At 51.4% G+C, this 16,216-nt stretch overlaps 1 pseudogene; it reads left to right on the top strand.

Moving 5' to 3' along the window:
• The first annotated feature begins 1,932 nt into the window (after window positions 1-1,932).
• Window positions 1,933-2,682, top strand: LOC101704864 (ferritin light chain-like; annotated as a pseudogene).
• The last annotated feature ends 13,534 nt before the right edge of the window (window positions 2,683-16,216 follow it).

Raw genomic sequence — 16,216 nt, 5'->3', positions numbered from 1 at the left:
TCCCCGGTACCAAAAAAAAAAAGTTAAGAAAAACCCAGAGCCCTTGGAAATTAAATATGTAGAGCCAGACAGGGTGGCGCACACTTGTAATTCCAGCACTCAGGAAGCTGAGGCAGGAGGATCACTATGAATTTGAGGCCAGCCAGGGCTATATAGTGAGACTCTGTCTAAAAAACCAAACCAGGTTTCGCCACTTTCTGCACAAGCGCAAGGACCCAAGTTTGATCCTGGTACCAAAAACAACAACAACAAAAAAACCCCAAAGTATAGGGCCAGGGATTTGGCTCAGTGGTTTCGTTGCCTGCTGCACAAGTGCAAGGACCCAAGTTCAATCCCCGGTACCAAAAAAAAAAAAACCAAAGCAAAGTGAAGAAGAATCTTAACGATTTTTTTTTGGTACGGGGATCAAACTTGGGGCCTTCTGCTTGGAAGGCAGGCGGTGGAACCACTGAGCTAAATCCTCGGCAAGAATCTTATCATATACTACATCATGAATGAACCTTGGAGATACCAAACACTGATGATTCTACTTAGAGGGGATCTGAAGGCATCAAACGTACAGAAAGGAAAAACAGCTGTGGATGTCAGGGGCTGCGGAGGGAGCAACAGGAAGTGGCTGCAGAGGGTGAAGCTTCAGTTTTGCAAGATGAAAAAACCCTAGGGATCAGTTGTACAACAATGTGATGTAGCGAACACATTCATACTGACCAGTGCAAGTGGTGAAGAGCATGGATTTTATGTTGTTTTTGGTTTTCTTTCTTTTGGGGGGGTTTTTTGACACAGGGTCTCACTATGTAGTGAGAACTTACTTTGTAGCCCAGGCTGGCTTCGAACTCCCAGTGATCCTCCTGCCTCAGCTTCCCAAGCTTTATGTCTTCTTTACCATAATAAAAAAGCAAAATTCTGGATCGGAGCAAGGAACAGAAGCAGGACATAGTGGAGACAATGGCTGACAGGAGAAGGTCCTTAATTTGGTTCCCAATGTTGCTCCAACACTAATGTTTGTTTTCATCCTTGCACTGTGATTATGGAAATCGTTAACATCAGGGGAAGCTGGGTGAAGGACATAGAAAACTCTCTGTACTATTTTTGCTATTTTTCTGTAAACTTAACATTATTTCAAACTAAAAATTTGAAAAGGAGGCCAGGCATGATGGTGCATGCCTGTAATCCCAGCACTCAGGATGCTGAGGCAGGAGGATTGCCAGGAGTTCGAGGCCAGCCTGAACTACATAGTGAGACCTTCTCTCAAAAAAAAACACCTCAAAAGGGTACTTGATGAAAAGAAGACAGAACCCTGGGCACAGTGGCACATGCCTGTAATTCCAGTACTCTGGTAGGCTGAGGCAGGAGGATCGCAAGTTTGAGCCAGGTTGGGCAAATTGTTGACTTAACAAGGCTCTGTCTGAAAAGAAAAAGTATGAAAAGGGCTGGGCATAAAGCTCACTGCACCCGGGCGTAGTGGCGCACCCCTGTAATCCTGGCACTTGGGAGGCTGAAGCAGTAGGATCTCTGTGAGTTTGAGGACAGCCTGGGGTACACAGGGAGTTCAAGGAAGCCAGAACTACATAGCGAGACCCTGTCTAAAAATGAAAAAAAAAAAAGCTCAATGCAAAGGTTCTGGTTTCAGTGCTGCAAAAAATAAATAAATACAAATTTAAAAATTAAATAAATAAAAGAAGACAGAAAAAGGAGAACCAAGAACAGACAAGAACAGATGGGATAAATGAAACCAAAGAGCAAGATGGTATATGTCTAAAAAGCATTCAATCAATGGTAATTAGTCACTTCCAACAGCTTCGCAAGTGAGATGGAAGATTTAAACCCACTGAATCGGTAATCATAATCAAGATATATGATCTATACAACCAGATGAAAAAGCAAGACCTAGCTACATGCTGTCCACAAGAAGCCCACTTTAAAAATAAAGACCCTCAGCGGCGCGTCTGGAGGTCCCATGGCTCTGTCTCTTGCTTCAACAGTGTTTGGACGGAACAGACCCGGGGACTCCCTCTTTTTCATCCTCCATCCACCTTCCAGTTACAGATTTTGGAACCATCATCTCGCCCATCTCCTGCTTCCAGGACCGGCCAACACCGTTCTTTTGTGGGTGGCTCCTTACTGCTGACCGGCCATGACTTCTCAGATTCATCAGAATTATTCCACCGAGGTGGAGGCTGCCGTCAACCGCCTGGTGAATCTGCACCTGCGGGCCTCCTACCTCTCTCTGGGCAACTACTTCGACCATGACGATGTGGCTCTGGCAGGCATGGGCCGTTTCTTCTGAGAGCTGGCCAAGGAGAAATGCAAGGGTGCCGAGCATCTCCTGAAAATGCAAAACCAGCGCAGAGGCCGAGTGCTCTTCCAAGATGTGCAGAAACCTTCTGAGGATGAGTGGGGTAAAACCCTGGATGCCATGGAAGCTGCCCTGGCCCTGGAGAAGAACCTGAACCAAGCTCTTTTGGATCTTCATGCCTTGGGCTCTGCCAAGACAGACCCCCATCTCCGTGATTTCCTGGAGAACCACTTCCTGGATGAGGAGGTGAAGCTCATCAAGAAGATAGGCAACCACCTCACTGATGTCCGAGGGCTGGTGGCCCCCAGGCTGGGCTGGGTGAGTACCTCTCCGAAAGGCTCACCCTCAAATATGGCCAGCAGGCCCCGGAGCCCAGTGGCCTTTGAGGGGCTCCTGCTCACTTGGCATTAGGGCTTTGGCCTAACCCTCTCCCTCCAGCCAGCAGGCAGCTTTGTAGGCAGCTTCTTCACCTCTCTGGAGCCCCCTCCCAAGTCTTGGACCAAAAGAAAATAAAGCCTTTTGCAGCCAAATAATTAAATAAATAAATAAATAAATAAATAAATAAATAAATAAATAAAAATAAAGACCCATGCTGGGTGTGGTGGCCCAGGCCTGCAGGAGTTCAAGGCCAGCTTGGGCTACACAGCAGGACCTTGTCTCAACAAATAAACAAACAAAACCAAACAACATGCCACTTGCCCAGGGACACTCATCACCACATCTGTGCTGCGGTCCGTTTTCTACAACCCTAACCAAATACCACAGCTCCGGCAAATGAAGGGGGCAGGGGTGCAGCTCAGTACAGTGCACACGCAAGTCCTGGGCTCAAATTCCCAGCAACCCCAAACAAATCTTAGCAAAAGAAATTTCTCACAGCTTTGGGGGCTGAAAGGCCAGTGCACCGCCTTGCATCTGGTGGGGGCCTCTGCACTTCGGCACCGTGCAGAGGCGGAACCACAGGTCCTAACTCACCCTCTCTGCAGGACCTCTCTGGGCAGTCGCCCACCCACTCTGTGACAGTGACACGGCCTCACCACCTCTTCAGTGTGCCACCTGGGAGGGCATAATCCTGGCTACTTTGGAGGCTGAGGCAGGACGGTCCCAAATTCTAGGCCAACCTGAACAATTTATGGAGAATGTCTAAAAATTTAAAAATAGCAGGCCGGGGATTTAGCTCACTGGTGCCGCCACCCGCCTTGCAATCACAAGGTCCAGAGTTCGATCCCCAGTACCAAAACAACCCCCCCAATAAATAAATAAAATAAAATGGGGCTGGGGATGTAACCCAGCAGTGGAGAGCTTCCCCGGGTGCTTGTGATGCCCCGGGTTCAATCCCCAGTATAAGGAAAAAAAGTCCTCCCTAATAATACTATTAGAGTGGCCTTGAAATCCCACCCTGAACTGAGAGGGGACGTCCAGACCACGCAGGGACCTGCTTCAACTGTCACCATTCCTGCGCAGTTCCATGGCACCTGGCTTGCCCTGGTTCCAGGTGACACGGGTTTTTGTTGGAAATATTTGATCTGATCAAAACATAGGGTAAATGTTTACATTTTTAAAAATTATTACAGTAAAAGGCACATTATCATTAATTTCCCTCAAAATCCTCCCCCTTACTTCACACGAATTCCATTGTTCTTGCCAATGTGTCTTTTACAGTAATAATTACTTTTTTTTTGATCACCCCGTGTACACTTTATTTGTTTATTTATGTGAGGCAGGATCTCGTTGTACAGTTCAGGCTGGTCTTGAATTCACTGTGTAGCATTGCCTGGCTTCCATCTCACAGCGATCCTCCTGCCTCATCCTCCCAAGTGCTGAGATGACTGGTATGTGCCGCCAGGCCTGGCTCAATTTTTTTTCTTTTTTTAGTTTTTTGAGACAGGGTCTCACTATGTAGCCCAGGCTGGCTTTGAACCTGTGGTGATCTTCCTGCCTCAGCCTTCCAAGTGCTGGAATTACAGGCATGCACCACCACGCCCAGCCCCGTATTTCTCAAGTTCATATCTCGGAGTAGACTGACTAGGTCGTACAGGTGGCTTATGTTTTATCTTTCACAGAAGCTGTCAATTTTCCAGAATGATATCAACTTACATGGCCATTATAAATTTTCAAATTTAAAAATTTTAGCCATACCTGCTGAGGTGTGTCAGTATGTATTTCTGTGATACTTAGTGACTGGAGCACTTTCTATGTGCATTTGTTGAATAGTTGGATATATTCATCTGTGAAATGTGTCTAAGTGTCTTGGCATTTAAAAAAAAAAACAGGGCTGGGGATTTAGCTCAGTGGTGCTGCCACCTGCCTCGAAAGTGCAAGGACCTGAGTTCGATCCCTGGTACCAAAAAAATTCCATTATTCAGGTCTGAGAGTGTAGTCAGTAGTAGTGTCTGCCTAGTATGCACAGGCCTTGGGGTCTATTCTAGGGGAGAAAAAAGGTTGGATTGCTTGACTCTTTATAATAAACTAATAGAGGCTGGGAATTTAACTCAGTGGTTTCACTGCCTGCTGCCCAAGTGCAAGGACCCGAGTTTGATCCCCGGTACAAAAAACAACAACAACAAAAAAACTAGTAGACTGCCTGGTGTGGTGGCACACGCCTGTAGTCCCAGCACTCGGGAGGCTGAGGCAGGTGGGTTGCTGTGAGTTCAAATCCAGCCTGGGCTACACAGTGAGACCATGCCTCAAAAAACAAAACAATTGATTAGTAAAGCTGGGCATGATGGTGCATGTGCGTAATGTCAGCTCTCTGGGAGGCTGAGGCAGGAGGATTGAAAGTTAGAGCTCAGCCTGGGCAATTTAGTGATTTACTGAGATCTTGCCTCAGAGTTTAAAAAAAAAAAAAGTTTAAAAAAAGAGCTGGAGATGTAGCTCAGTGACTGGCCTCTAGGTTCAGTCCCCAGGACTGCCAAATAATAATAATAGCTACTGTTATTATTACAAATTTGTAGGAGTTGTTTATGCGTTCTTTGGGTTGCTTTTTAAAAAGCATTTTTGTAGTCTATTTTGATGGTCAGAGGGGTTTTTGTTTTTGTTTTTTGGTACCAGGGATCACATTTGGGACCTTGCACTTGTGAGACAGGTGGCGGCACCACTGAGCTAAATCCCTGGACCGCCAGAGGGTTTTTTAAACTATTTATTTATGTGTGCCACCATGCCTGGCTACTTTTAAAAACTGTAATAAAGTCAAATATATCAATCTTTTACTTCATGGTTGGTGCTTATTGTCTCTTGATCAAGAAATCTTTGCCTAATGCAGGCATGGTGGTGCATGCCTGTAATTCCTGCACTCGGGAGGCTGAGGCAGGAGGATCGCTTCGAATTGGAGGCCAGCCCGGGCTACATAGTGAGTTCAAGGCCAGTTTTTATATAGCGAGACCCTGTTCAGAAGAAAAGGAGGCGGGGGAGAAGGAGAAGAAAAGAAAGAAATCTTTGCCAGTCCCAAGGTTGGTTTGTAGCTGTAGTCCCAGCAACTCGAGAGGCTGAGGCAGGAGGATGGCTTGTGTGAGGGAGTTCTGGACCAGCCTGGGCAGCATAGCAGCACCCCATTTCAAAATAGAATGTATGGAGTATCAGGATGGTCGAGTGGTCTAAGGCACCAGACTCAAAATAGGATGTGTGTAGGCTTTACAAAGATAGTGGCCCTGAGTTAGGTCAGACTGCTGTAACAAGCTACGAGAGCCCAGGTGTCCAAAACAGTGAACAGTAAACAAAACAAAACAAAAAAGATCTTTGCCTACTCCAAGACCATCAAAATATCCTTCCATGGGCCAGGGATTTAGCTCAGTGGTTCTGGTGCCTGCCTTGAATGCGCAAGGTCTCAAGTTCAATCCCGGTACCAAAAAGAATAAACCCAAAGTCAAAATATCCTTCCATGATTTTTGAAGAAGTGGTCTTATTTTTATCTTTCACCTCACCCTGAAGTTTTTTGTTTGTTTTTTTGAGACAAGGTTTCGCTATGTAGCCCAGGCTGTCCTTGAATTCTAGGTGATCTTCCTGCCTCAGCCTCCTGGGTGCCAGGATCCCAGGCATGCGCCACCACACCCAGCCTGCAAAGGGGTTTTTGAGGATACGATAGTACTTGGTGCCCAGGGCCTTGCCAGGCAAGTGTGTAAGCACTGGAGACAGGGGAAGAGGTCAGATGACTGGATAAACCCAGAGCTTTGGCCAATAGGAGAGAGGGACAGTGAAAATGGCAGGGAGCTGACAGATGAAGCAAACATCCTAGGGCCTATGCGCAAGCTGGGTGTGGTGGCCCAGGCCTGTGATCCCAGCATTTAGAAGGCTGAGGCAGGAGAATTGCTGAGAGTTTGAGGCCAGCCTGGACTACATAGCAAGACCTTATCTCAAAAAACCAAAATAAGGGCCGGGGATTTATTTAGCTCAGTGGTTTTGGTGCCTGCCTCGCAAGTGCAAAGTCCCAAATTTGACCCACAGTACCAAAAAACAAAACAAAACAAAACCAAAAAAAACCAAAATAGGGGCTGGGGATTTAGCTCAGTGGTGCCGCTACCTGCCTTGCAAGCGCTAGGTCCGGAGTTCGATCGCTGGTACCAAAAATAAATAAAATAAATAAATAATGGAATTCCAAAACATAGGAGCAAATGAAAGAAAATAGTACCTTAGAGAATGACCCCAGCCTGATTACTTTATGTCCCTTCGGCTGTACGCTCACTCCCTTGTCTCCTAGTCCCCTCAGGCGTGGGTGGTATCTGCCTCACCCCAGGTGAGGAGCTGGAGTCGCCCACTACAGGGACAAAGGACAAACAGCAGGCCCTGCCCACCCCAGGAAGATGCTCGGGGCCAAGATGCCAGCTGGGGACTGTGGTCAGGCTGCAGTGGGGGCTTTTTCTTTTTTCCTTTTTCTTTTTGTCTGTACTAGAAATTGAACCCAGGGCTTTCTTTTTTTTTCTAATGAGGCAGCTCTACTATTTGTGTGGGTTTCTTTCTAGTCTTTGGGTTGTTTTGTTCCATTGATTTGTACATTCTTTTTTTTCCTTTTTTGGTACTGGGGATCAAACTCTGGACCTTGCGCTTGTGAGGCAGGCAGCAGAACCACTGAGCTAAATGCCCGGCACTGAACCCAGGGCTTTTAAACAGCTACATCCTCCGTCTCTTTTTATTTTCTATTTTGAGATAAATTCTTGCCAAGTAGCTAAATTGCCCAGGCTGGCCTCAAACTTGCAGGCCTCCTGCCTCAGGCTCCTGGAGTGCTGGGCTCACAGGCCTGTGCACTGCACCCAGCCGTTAACCACTGTGTCCTTGGGCAGTTACTTGACTGCTCTGCCCTGGTTTCCCCTCTAATGAGTGCAACCATCTCATCTCGGGGGGTTGCTGGGGCCCTGCAGGACAGGTCAGGGAGAGAGTGAGGGGTGGAGGCCGGGACCCCGCTGTGGGAGGAGCCTTCCTTGGCTCTGATCTGGGAGAAGGTGGGGTGAAGGGGGTGGACTAGGCTTGGGACACAGACTCCGTTCTCAAGCTGGTCCCACTTGCAAGCTGCAGGATTCAGGGACAGGAACACACTGATCCCATTGTTCTTGCCCCTTTCTGAAGCAGCTCTGGAGTCCTCTTTTCTGAGATGTGATCAAAAATATGGTGACTGCTGCAGCCCAGTGCCACTCAACAGAAAGGCGGCTTGAAAGCACCTTGTGCTGTGTCCTCATCCACCTTAGTCACTGGATCTGGCACCATGCCACTTCTGGCTCCTCCCCAAAGCCACAATGACCGTGAAACGTAAACATATTTTAAGCAAAACATTTATTGGTACATTTTAGATATACATAATGATAACATTCATCATAGGGAGCTGGGAATTTAGCTCAGTGGTTTTGCTGCCTGCTGCGCCAGCACAAGGACCCAAGTTCAATCCCCAGTACCAAAAAAAAAAAATCATCATGGGGAATTTGTACCTATACATAATATATCTTGCTTCTTATTTTTTCTCATTCCCCTCCCGTCCCTTCCACCCCTCTTCCCTTGCTTATTTACAAAAGCTTTGTTTCCATTTTTTTCTTCTATTCTCTTTTTTCTTCTTTTCTTTATTTATTTATATATTTTGGTACCAGTGATGGAACTCAGGACCTTGAGCTTGTGAGGCAGGCCCAGTGCCACTTCGCTAAATCCCCAGCCCTCTTGTCCCTTTTTTAAAGGTAAATATTTTGAATGAATTCAGGACACTGAGGTGGCTACAACAGGACAACTACAGACACTCCGGCCATGTAATTCAGGCTGGCCTTGAACCAGCTCTATGGCCCAGTCTGGCCTTGAACTTGCAACAATCCTCCTGCCTCAGCCTCCTGAGTGCTGGAATAACAGAAATGCACCACCATGCCCAGCTGGCAAGTTCTTTCTGAATCACATCACTTCCTAAGCTTCTGCAGAAGCCTGTAGGGCTCACCCCAAGCCCCTTGGCTGGGGTTCTCCAGCCAAAGCCCCTCCAGAGCCCGTTGGTCCATCCTGCCGCTTCCTGGTCTGCCAGCTGCCAGAGCCAGGCAGACTCCAGCTGCTCTGCTCCTGCACCTGTCCCTGTCCCTGTCCATGCCCCCATCATCTCCATCACCTGTCCCCAGCTTACCTGGGTTCCCAGCCCCAGGAGCAGCAGGTGGCCCTCGTGTAGCAGGAAGGCTCTGGCTCCACCCATCTGGCTGCTGAAGCTGTGCTACAGATGGGGATGCGAAAATATCCATGACATATTCAAGCTGGCCTACTTTCCTGTCGCACGAGAGTCAGAGTCAGAGCCGGAGACGGGAGGGCAAGTGCGACGGGGCTTTGGGACCCGCTCCCCTCCCCTTCCTGCATCCTGACCTCACAGGAGAGGCACTCATGGCCCCTGCCTGCCCTTGGGTGGCTGGGTGTAGAGAGCGGAGGGAGGTGGGTCCTAACTGGGAAGAGGATGGGGCCCCCCGGCCAGGGTGGGGGGCAGTGGCCTGGGCGCAAGGCCTGGGTCACCGTGAGGCTCTGATGAGTCTTGGGGAGCTCTTGGGGCTCCAGCTTTCTTCTCCTCAGCAAAACTGGCTGTCTGTGGTCCCTGCCTGTCCTCCTCCAAGGGGTGATTACAGGTGTATGGGAAGGCAAAACTGGACACTGCATCACTGGGGACTGAAATCAGGACCTTGGCACTGAGCTACAACCAACCTCTCCCCTTTCTTTTGGTACTGGGGATCGATTGAACTCAGGTCCTTGAGCTTGTGAGGCAGGTGGCGGAACCACTGAGCTCCATATCGTGCCTTCCCCCCTTTTAGAGGACGGTCTTGCTCAGTCACTAAATTTCCTGGACTGGGCTTAACCTTGGGGTCCTCCTGCCTCAGCCTCCTGAGTGCTGGGATGACGTTTGCACCGCACCTGGCAGGGACCCTGATTTAGTAATCCAGTGCTCAGCCTTGTCCTTCAGTGTGGCTGCCTCGTCTTTATGGCACATTAGTGGCACCTGGCCATGCCTCCCAGCAGCCCCCTGGGGCCTGTACCCCAAAAAAGTTAGGCATGGAGGTACACGCCTATAATCCCATCGCTTAAGGAGGCTGAGACAGGAGGATCACTGGGAGTTTGAGGCCAGGTGGGCTACATAGTGAGACCCTTTCTCAAAACAGCAGAGACAAAAAAAAAATTTGAGCTGGGCATGGCTTGGTGGTAGAGCACTTACCCAGCATGCACTGGCCCCTAGGTTTGACCTCCTGCACTGTAAAACAAACATAAACACAATAAAAACCACTTCTAATGTGCATGCCCTTGGCCAGCTGTTCCACTTTAGGCTCTGCTCACTTTGGGGAGCCCCTCTTGCCCCTTACCATGATGATGCGGTGATTACTGTGGTGTGGATGGCACATTGCTCTCCGTGTGAGGGCATGGAGAGGCCCTGAATGCCAGGGCAGTGTGCAGTGGTGGCTACTCCAGGGTGGGACTCAGGGGGCTGGGGACAGGCAGTGGCGAGGAACCTGTCTTTGTACTGTGTCCCCTTTCCCACTCGTTGATCACATACAAATAGGAGTTCCTATTTAAAAATAAATAAAACACATTTTTAGACTTTAGTTTTCTTTTCTTTGCTGTACTGGAGATTGAACCCACGACCTTCATAATGAGCCACATACCCAACTTGTTTTTATCTTTTTATTAGATACAGAGTCTAGCTAAATTGGTAAATTGCCCAGACTAGGCTTGAATTTTCGATCTTCCTGGCTCAGCCTCCCAGGATGCTGGGATTACAGGCGTGTGCTACCATGCCTGGGTAGACTTTAATATCTTGTATGCTACTGAATTGTGGCCCAGGTCATGTCCCACTTGAGAAGATCAGAGCCCCAGGAAAGGAGCGTGACATCAGGCCAGGGCTCGCTGCAGTATGGGGGATAAAGAACCCAAGGCCCAGCGCCCAAAATGCAGGGGCGCGGGGTCAGATGAGGACAGCTGAGCTCAGAGAGCAGAGAGGCCAGAGAGGTCCAAGAGGAACAAAACTCTGCCGGTCTAGGCCGAGGCCGAGGTGAAGATCCAGCAAAGCGGCTGCGTGAGGACCTGGGAGAGGGATTTCAGCCCCGCTCCGCATCCGTCTGCTCCGCCGCCCTGTGTGGGGGAGGGGAGCGCTTCTAGGCGGAAGTGGAATTGGAGCCGGCCTTGCTGCGGGAGTCAGGTGTCAGCAGGTGGACAGGATGCAAAGGACCAGTGTGGTGGGGCCTGGGGTGTGACAGAAGATCCAGGGTGTGCATGTGCACACTTGTGTGTGGTGTTGCAGGAAGTGGCTGGAGATAAAGCCGGAAAGACTTAGGGACAGGGTCACCAAGAGCCTCGAACAACAAACTGCTCTGACTAGGTCAGGCCTCCACCTGTGAGGCGAAGGATCCTTCTGAAGATGCTTGAGGAAAACCCTTCTGTGCCCACCCTCAGTTTCCCCGATGTGCTTGCTTCATGACACAGGTGGCTTCACACACCGGTTGTGCTCCGGTGACGCCCGCCACAGGGAAGTTCCACATTGGACACCTGGGCGTCCCTCAAGCCAGTGAGCCTCTGACACCGGGGACAGCATCCATCTCATGGGTGGAGGGCTCCGTCCTCAGGCTGCCCCTCGCCACTGTGGGTGCTGGGTCTTTCTTTCGCCCTGTGCTTCTGGCTGACTAGAAGCCGGGGTCCCCATGGACCCTCTTTGGGTGTGGTTTACTCGCTCCAGTCCCTCACAGATCCCAGGAAAACACACATCCTGGTTTAGTATGCAGGATGTCACGAGGGACACAGATAAAGCCACACATGGGCCTGGGGCAAGGTCCCACCCTGGGACCTCCCAGTGTCCAGCTCTCCCCAAGCCCCAGACCCCATCATTTGGGGTTTTGGGGGGACTTCCTTGCCTAGGCACAAAGCTAACAGACTGGTGGGGACACCAGCAAGGCCTGTCCCCAGTGCTTGTCACCAGTGTGGTCAGCATCCCTTCCCCATGGCATGAGGATCCCTGTGAGGGGCTGTGGGACAGCTGGAGGTCAGAGGATTTCTTTATGGCCAAGGAAAGGTTGGGGAAGGTTAGGGCTTCTACCCGCATTGCAGAGGGGAAATCCCCTCCTACTTGCACGACCTGCCTTAAAGAGGGAAATGTGAGCCAGGAGAGAAACCAAAAAGTATGGATCATACTATCTCAGGAGTACGTCTGTGATGAAGGACCTTTCTTGTTTTCTTTTTCTTTCTTTCTTTTGTTCATTCTTTCTTTCTTTCTTAAATTTTTGTTTGTTTGGATTTTTTTTTTTGGTGCCAGGGATCAAACTCAGGTCCTTGGTCTTACAAGGCAGGCACGGTGCCACTGAGCTAAATCCCCGGTCCCCTTTCTTTCTTTTTAGGTTGCACATGTTCGGGAAAACATGTGATATTTGACACTGTCTTTCTGACTCTGGCTTATTTCACTGAACTGGATGGTCTCTACCTCCCTCCATTTTCCTTCAAATGTCATGATTTCATTCTGCTTTGCGGCTGAATGATACTCCATTGCTTACATATGTGTAAACATCACACATTTTCTTATGGGCCCTTGGATGTGTCCATATCTTGACTCCTGTGAATTGTGCTGTGATAAACATGAGTATGTGGGAGTCCCGGGCGCACGCCGACTTTAATTCCTCCCTGTATGTACCTGTCTTCCTGCTTTGTTTCTTAGCTAGTTCATTCTTGGTGTACAGACAATTTTGACTTTCTGGAGGTTTTTTGGTGGTGGTACTGAGGATTGAACCCAGGGCCTTAGCACTGAGTTACATTCTCAGAACTTTTTATTTGAACTCAAGACCCCACCCCCACCCCCACCCCCACGCCCGGTATGGGGGATCAAACTCAGGACCTCATGCTGGCTAGGCAGGTGCGGCGCCATTGAGCTAAATCCCAGTCCTGAATTCGAGACCTTGCTAAGTCACTAAGTTCCCCAGGCTGGACCTGCAATCTTCCAGCTTAGCCTCCTAGAGTTCTGGGATTACAGATGTGTGCCATCACTCCTGGACAACTATTGATTTTCTTTTTTTTGTTTTGTTTTGGTTTTTTTTTAGACAGTGTCTCACTGTGTAGCCCAGGCTGGCCTTGAACTCATGACAATCCTCCTGCCTCAGCCTCCCAAGTGCTGGGATTACAGGTGTGCACCACCACACATGGCCTTGATTTTCAAATATTGATTTTGTATCCTGTCTTGTTAAACGTTTTCAAATCAATCTTTCTTGTTAGTCAGGGTTTTGGTACATTGCTCAGGCTGGCCTTGAACTCCTGGGCTCGAGTGATCTTCCTGCCTTAGCCTCCTGAGTAACTGAGGCTACAAGTGTGTGCCACCTGGTTCAGCTCAAGGCAATTCTGCCGAGGGGGTAGCATGGGAGGGGAGCAGGTGGCAAGCTGCATGTGTGTGCATGCTGGTGGACTGTGGTCCTTACCCCCACATGCTGGGAGGTCATCCTAGGAGGACAGCAAGCTTTCCCGGATCATTATCCTGTCCTTCCCCTGGGTGGGGACACCCCTGGCTTGGGCAGAAGATGAGGGGATCCCCTTCTGGTCACCCTGAGAGGCAAGGTCGAGGCAGGAGTGCTGATCTGGGTGCTCATGGTGGCTGGAGCTGCCCATGGTGGGAGAGTGAGGAGAGAAGAGAAGCAGGTGCCTCCCCTGTGGCCCCAGGTCTTCCAGGTGCCGGGCTCCACCCTGCTTCCTGCAGCCGGGGCAGCGAGGAGATACCACCATGGTTCCCCATGCGTGGTCCTGGCCAGCACCGGCAGCAGCGTTGGGAGCTTGCTAGAAATCCAGATTCTCAGGCCCCTCCTCAAACTTACTTAGTCAGAAACTCGGGGCACAGTGCCCCTCTTCCAACAAGTCTCAAGGGAAGCTCTTTGCCTTGACAACCTCTGGCCTGCCACTAGGGGGAGCCCTAGCTTCATGGAGGCACAGCGCCTGCCCCTGTGCTGGGAGACAGATAGTAGGACCCTCCCCACCCGGCAGGGAAGAGGACTCTCCCGGAAGGGTGAGGCCCAGTGCGGGGGCTGGGCCTCAATGACCGCTCCTTTCTCTCTCCGTTCCCCGGAAAGCAGTTTGATGTGCTAATGAGGGCATCAATTACTGCATTCATCACAATAACAGCCAGGGAGAGGAGAGGGGCCCGGCCGCAGGGAACCAGGGTCTTTTGAAATTTACTGCCACTTACTCCTCTCCTCTGTGGGGTGGGAGCCCAGGAAACAGGAATGTGGGGGGCAAAGAGACCCGGCTATGGCCAGAAAGTCCCGATGTCCAGTCACTTCCCCAGAACAGGACAGGCCCTGGGTCCCTCAGCGCCATTGGCCACCCTCGGTTGAGGGTAGATGGCTTTTCGAGGAATGTGAAATGCCCTGGCCAGGCAAGCGGGACTTTTTTGTTTGAGACAAGGTCTCAATATGTATTGCAGGGTGGCCTTGAACCACCTATGTAGCCCACGGTGGTCTTGAATTTGCAGTGATCCTCCTGCCTCAGCCTCCTGAGTGCTGGAATTACAGGTGTGTGGCGTTAAGCCCAGCCATGCAGGAACTTTCTTGAGGAGACCTTGAAGTGCCCCATGGTGACAGAGTGGGCAGATTGGGGGTCCCAGCCATGGCTCCCACATCACCCTGTCCCCTGTGCCTCCCCTTAAGGCTCCTCTGCTCCTCCATGCCCACCCCCAGCACCATCTCCTCTTCCTGCCCAGATGTTCCCCAGGTGGCACCACAGTTCCCGCTTCGTCTTGGGAAGGAGAGGAAAGACTCTGGCCTCGGGCTGCTCCCTGTACCCCAGTCCGGCAGCCTTTCAGGGTCTGAGCCAGGTGCAGCAGGTGGTGAGGCAGGGTTACCTATTGAGGAGTGACAGGGGTGGCACCCCTGAGGTGTGGCAGGTGGAGGCAGCTGGCACACTGGCTGTGCCTGGGCACCGTGCCAGGTTCAGGGGCAGCCCCCTTCTCCCGGTGGAGAAGCAGTACCTGTGCTGCCAGCCCTGATCCTGATCGGGAGTCAGCATCACCGGCCTCCTGCACCAGGAGCCCTCTGGTGGGGTGAAATGGGGCGAGGGCTCCAATCTTCCTGGGGCACAAGCAGAGGACAAGATGGGGTCCCTGAGGAGATGGTGCCAGGCTTCCACCCTCTGTCACCTTGGGACCTGGGGTCTTGGCTCCTGCTCAGAGCTTCCCACTCCTCCAGGGGGACCCATGGGGACCCCTGGGGCAGAGTGTGTGTGTATGTGTGACATCTCTGGAGAGGTGGGGACCGAGAGGCCGAATCACAGTGTGTGCAGTGTTAAGCGTTCATCATTGAACAGCGGGCTGTACAGACACAAGTACCCCTGGGTCTGACTTGAACCCCTTGCCATGGCAGGAGTTTGCCTCAGGTGGAAACGGCTCTTTCAGCTTGCTGCACCTTTGGGATTGTCCCCCATCCATGGGGAGGATTCGGGACCCTTCTCTGCCTGGCCCTGCCCTGTGGCTTCTAGGCCTGTAGTGTAAGGGACAAAAGTGTTTCTGGCTGTCATCTCAGGGACTCTCAGGTCCTCAGTCGTGTCAGAAGTGCCTGTCTTTACTCAGGTGCATCCTGGGCCCAACGAACCCTGACTCCAGCCAGTGGCTGTGTGGTGAGACTCGGTGAGCCAGGGCTGTCCCTGCTTCCGGCAGCCCAAGGCGCCTTGGGTAAAGGTGGTGACAGAAGAGGCTGGGAGCACTGGAGCCAGGCGTGTGTGGGCTCCAGTTTCACCTCCCCAGCTCTCAGATGGGGCAGCTGCTTATGCCCTCCCAGACTTTCTTGGGGCTGAAAATGTCCACTTCTATTTATTTATTTATTTAGGTACCGGGAATTGAACTCAGGACCTTGCGCTTGTGAGGCAGGCAGCGGCACCACTGAGCCACATCTCCGGCCCCAAATGCCCACTTCTAGTGAGGTTGGAAAGGCTATTAGTGGGCACAGGTGACTCCCTCCCCTTAGGTGGGCAAAGTGGGGGAGGGGAGATTTTGGGGAATCTGAGTGGGAGGAGGTGAGGCTGAGGGGTGCATGGGGGCCCTGAATAGAGGGGCCCTGTGTGCCTGTGCCCCAGCTCTGCTCCAAGAAGCTCAGAGGTGGTGTCGCTACTCCTGCCCACCGCGACCCCTCTCCTCTCAGGGCCTGCTGCCTCCCGTGCCCATCCTGGGCTAGCAGCCAGGCAGGGAGCTGGACGGGGGCCCACTGCGCTCTCAGAGGCCAGAAGATGGGCACCGCCCAGCTGGCAGAGGGACAGGCAGCTGGCCCAGGAGGACAGAAGTCAGGGTGTCGACTGCTGTGGTCGTGTGCCCAGTCGGCGCGTCAGGGACAGCTCTTGGCTGTCCTCCTGGGCACGGCTGGAGCCAGCAAGGGCCCCTTCCCTCCTCCTCCTCCGGCCTGGCCGGCCCACCTGGGCGCTGCAAGTGGACATTGCTCTTGAGGGGCACGGGGACCTTGCCCCTGGCCTGGAGTGTGGCTGGCTCAGAGG

Source organism: Heterocephalus glaber, unplaced genomic scaffold, assembly GCF_053883595.1.
Source record: "Heterocephalus glaber isolate CG9 unplaced genomic scaffold, H.glaber_assembly_v1.0 deba00001773, whole genome shotgun sequence".
NCBI classification, from domain to species: Eukaryota; Metazoa; Chordata; class Mammalia; order Rodentia; family Bathyergidae; genus Heterocephalus; species Heterocephalus glaber.
The sequence above is the reverse complement of the archived record's forward strand: the minus strand, read 5'-3'. Positions and strand labels throughout refer to the sequence as shown.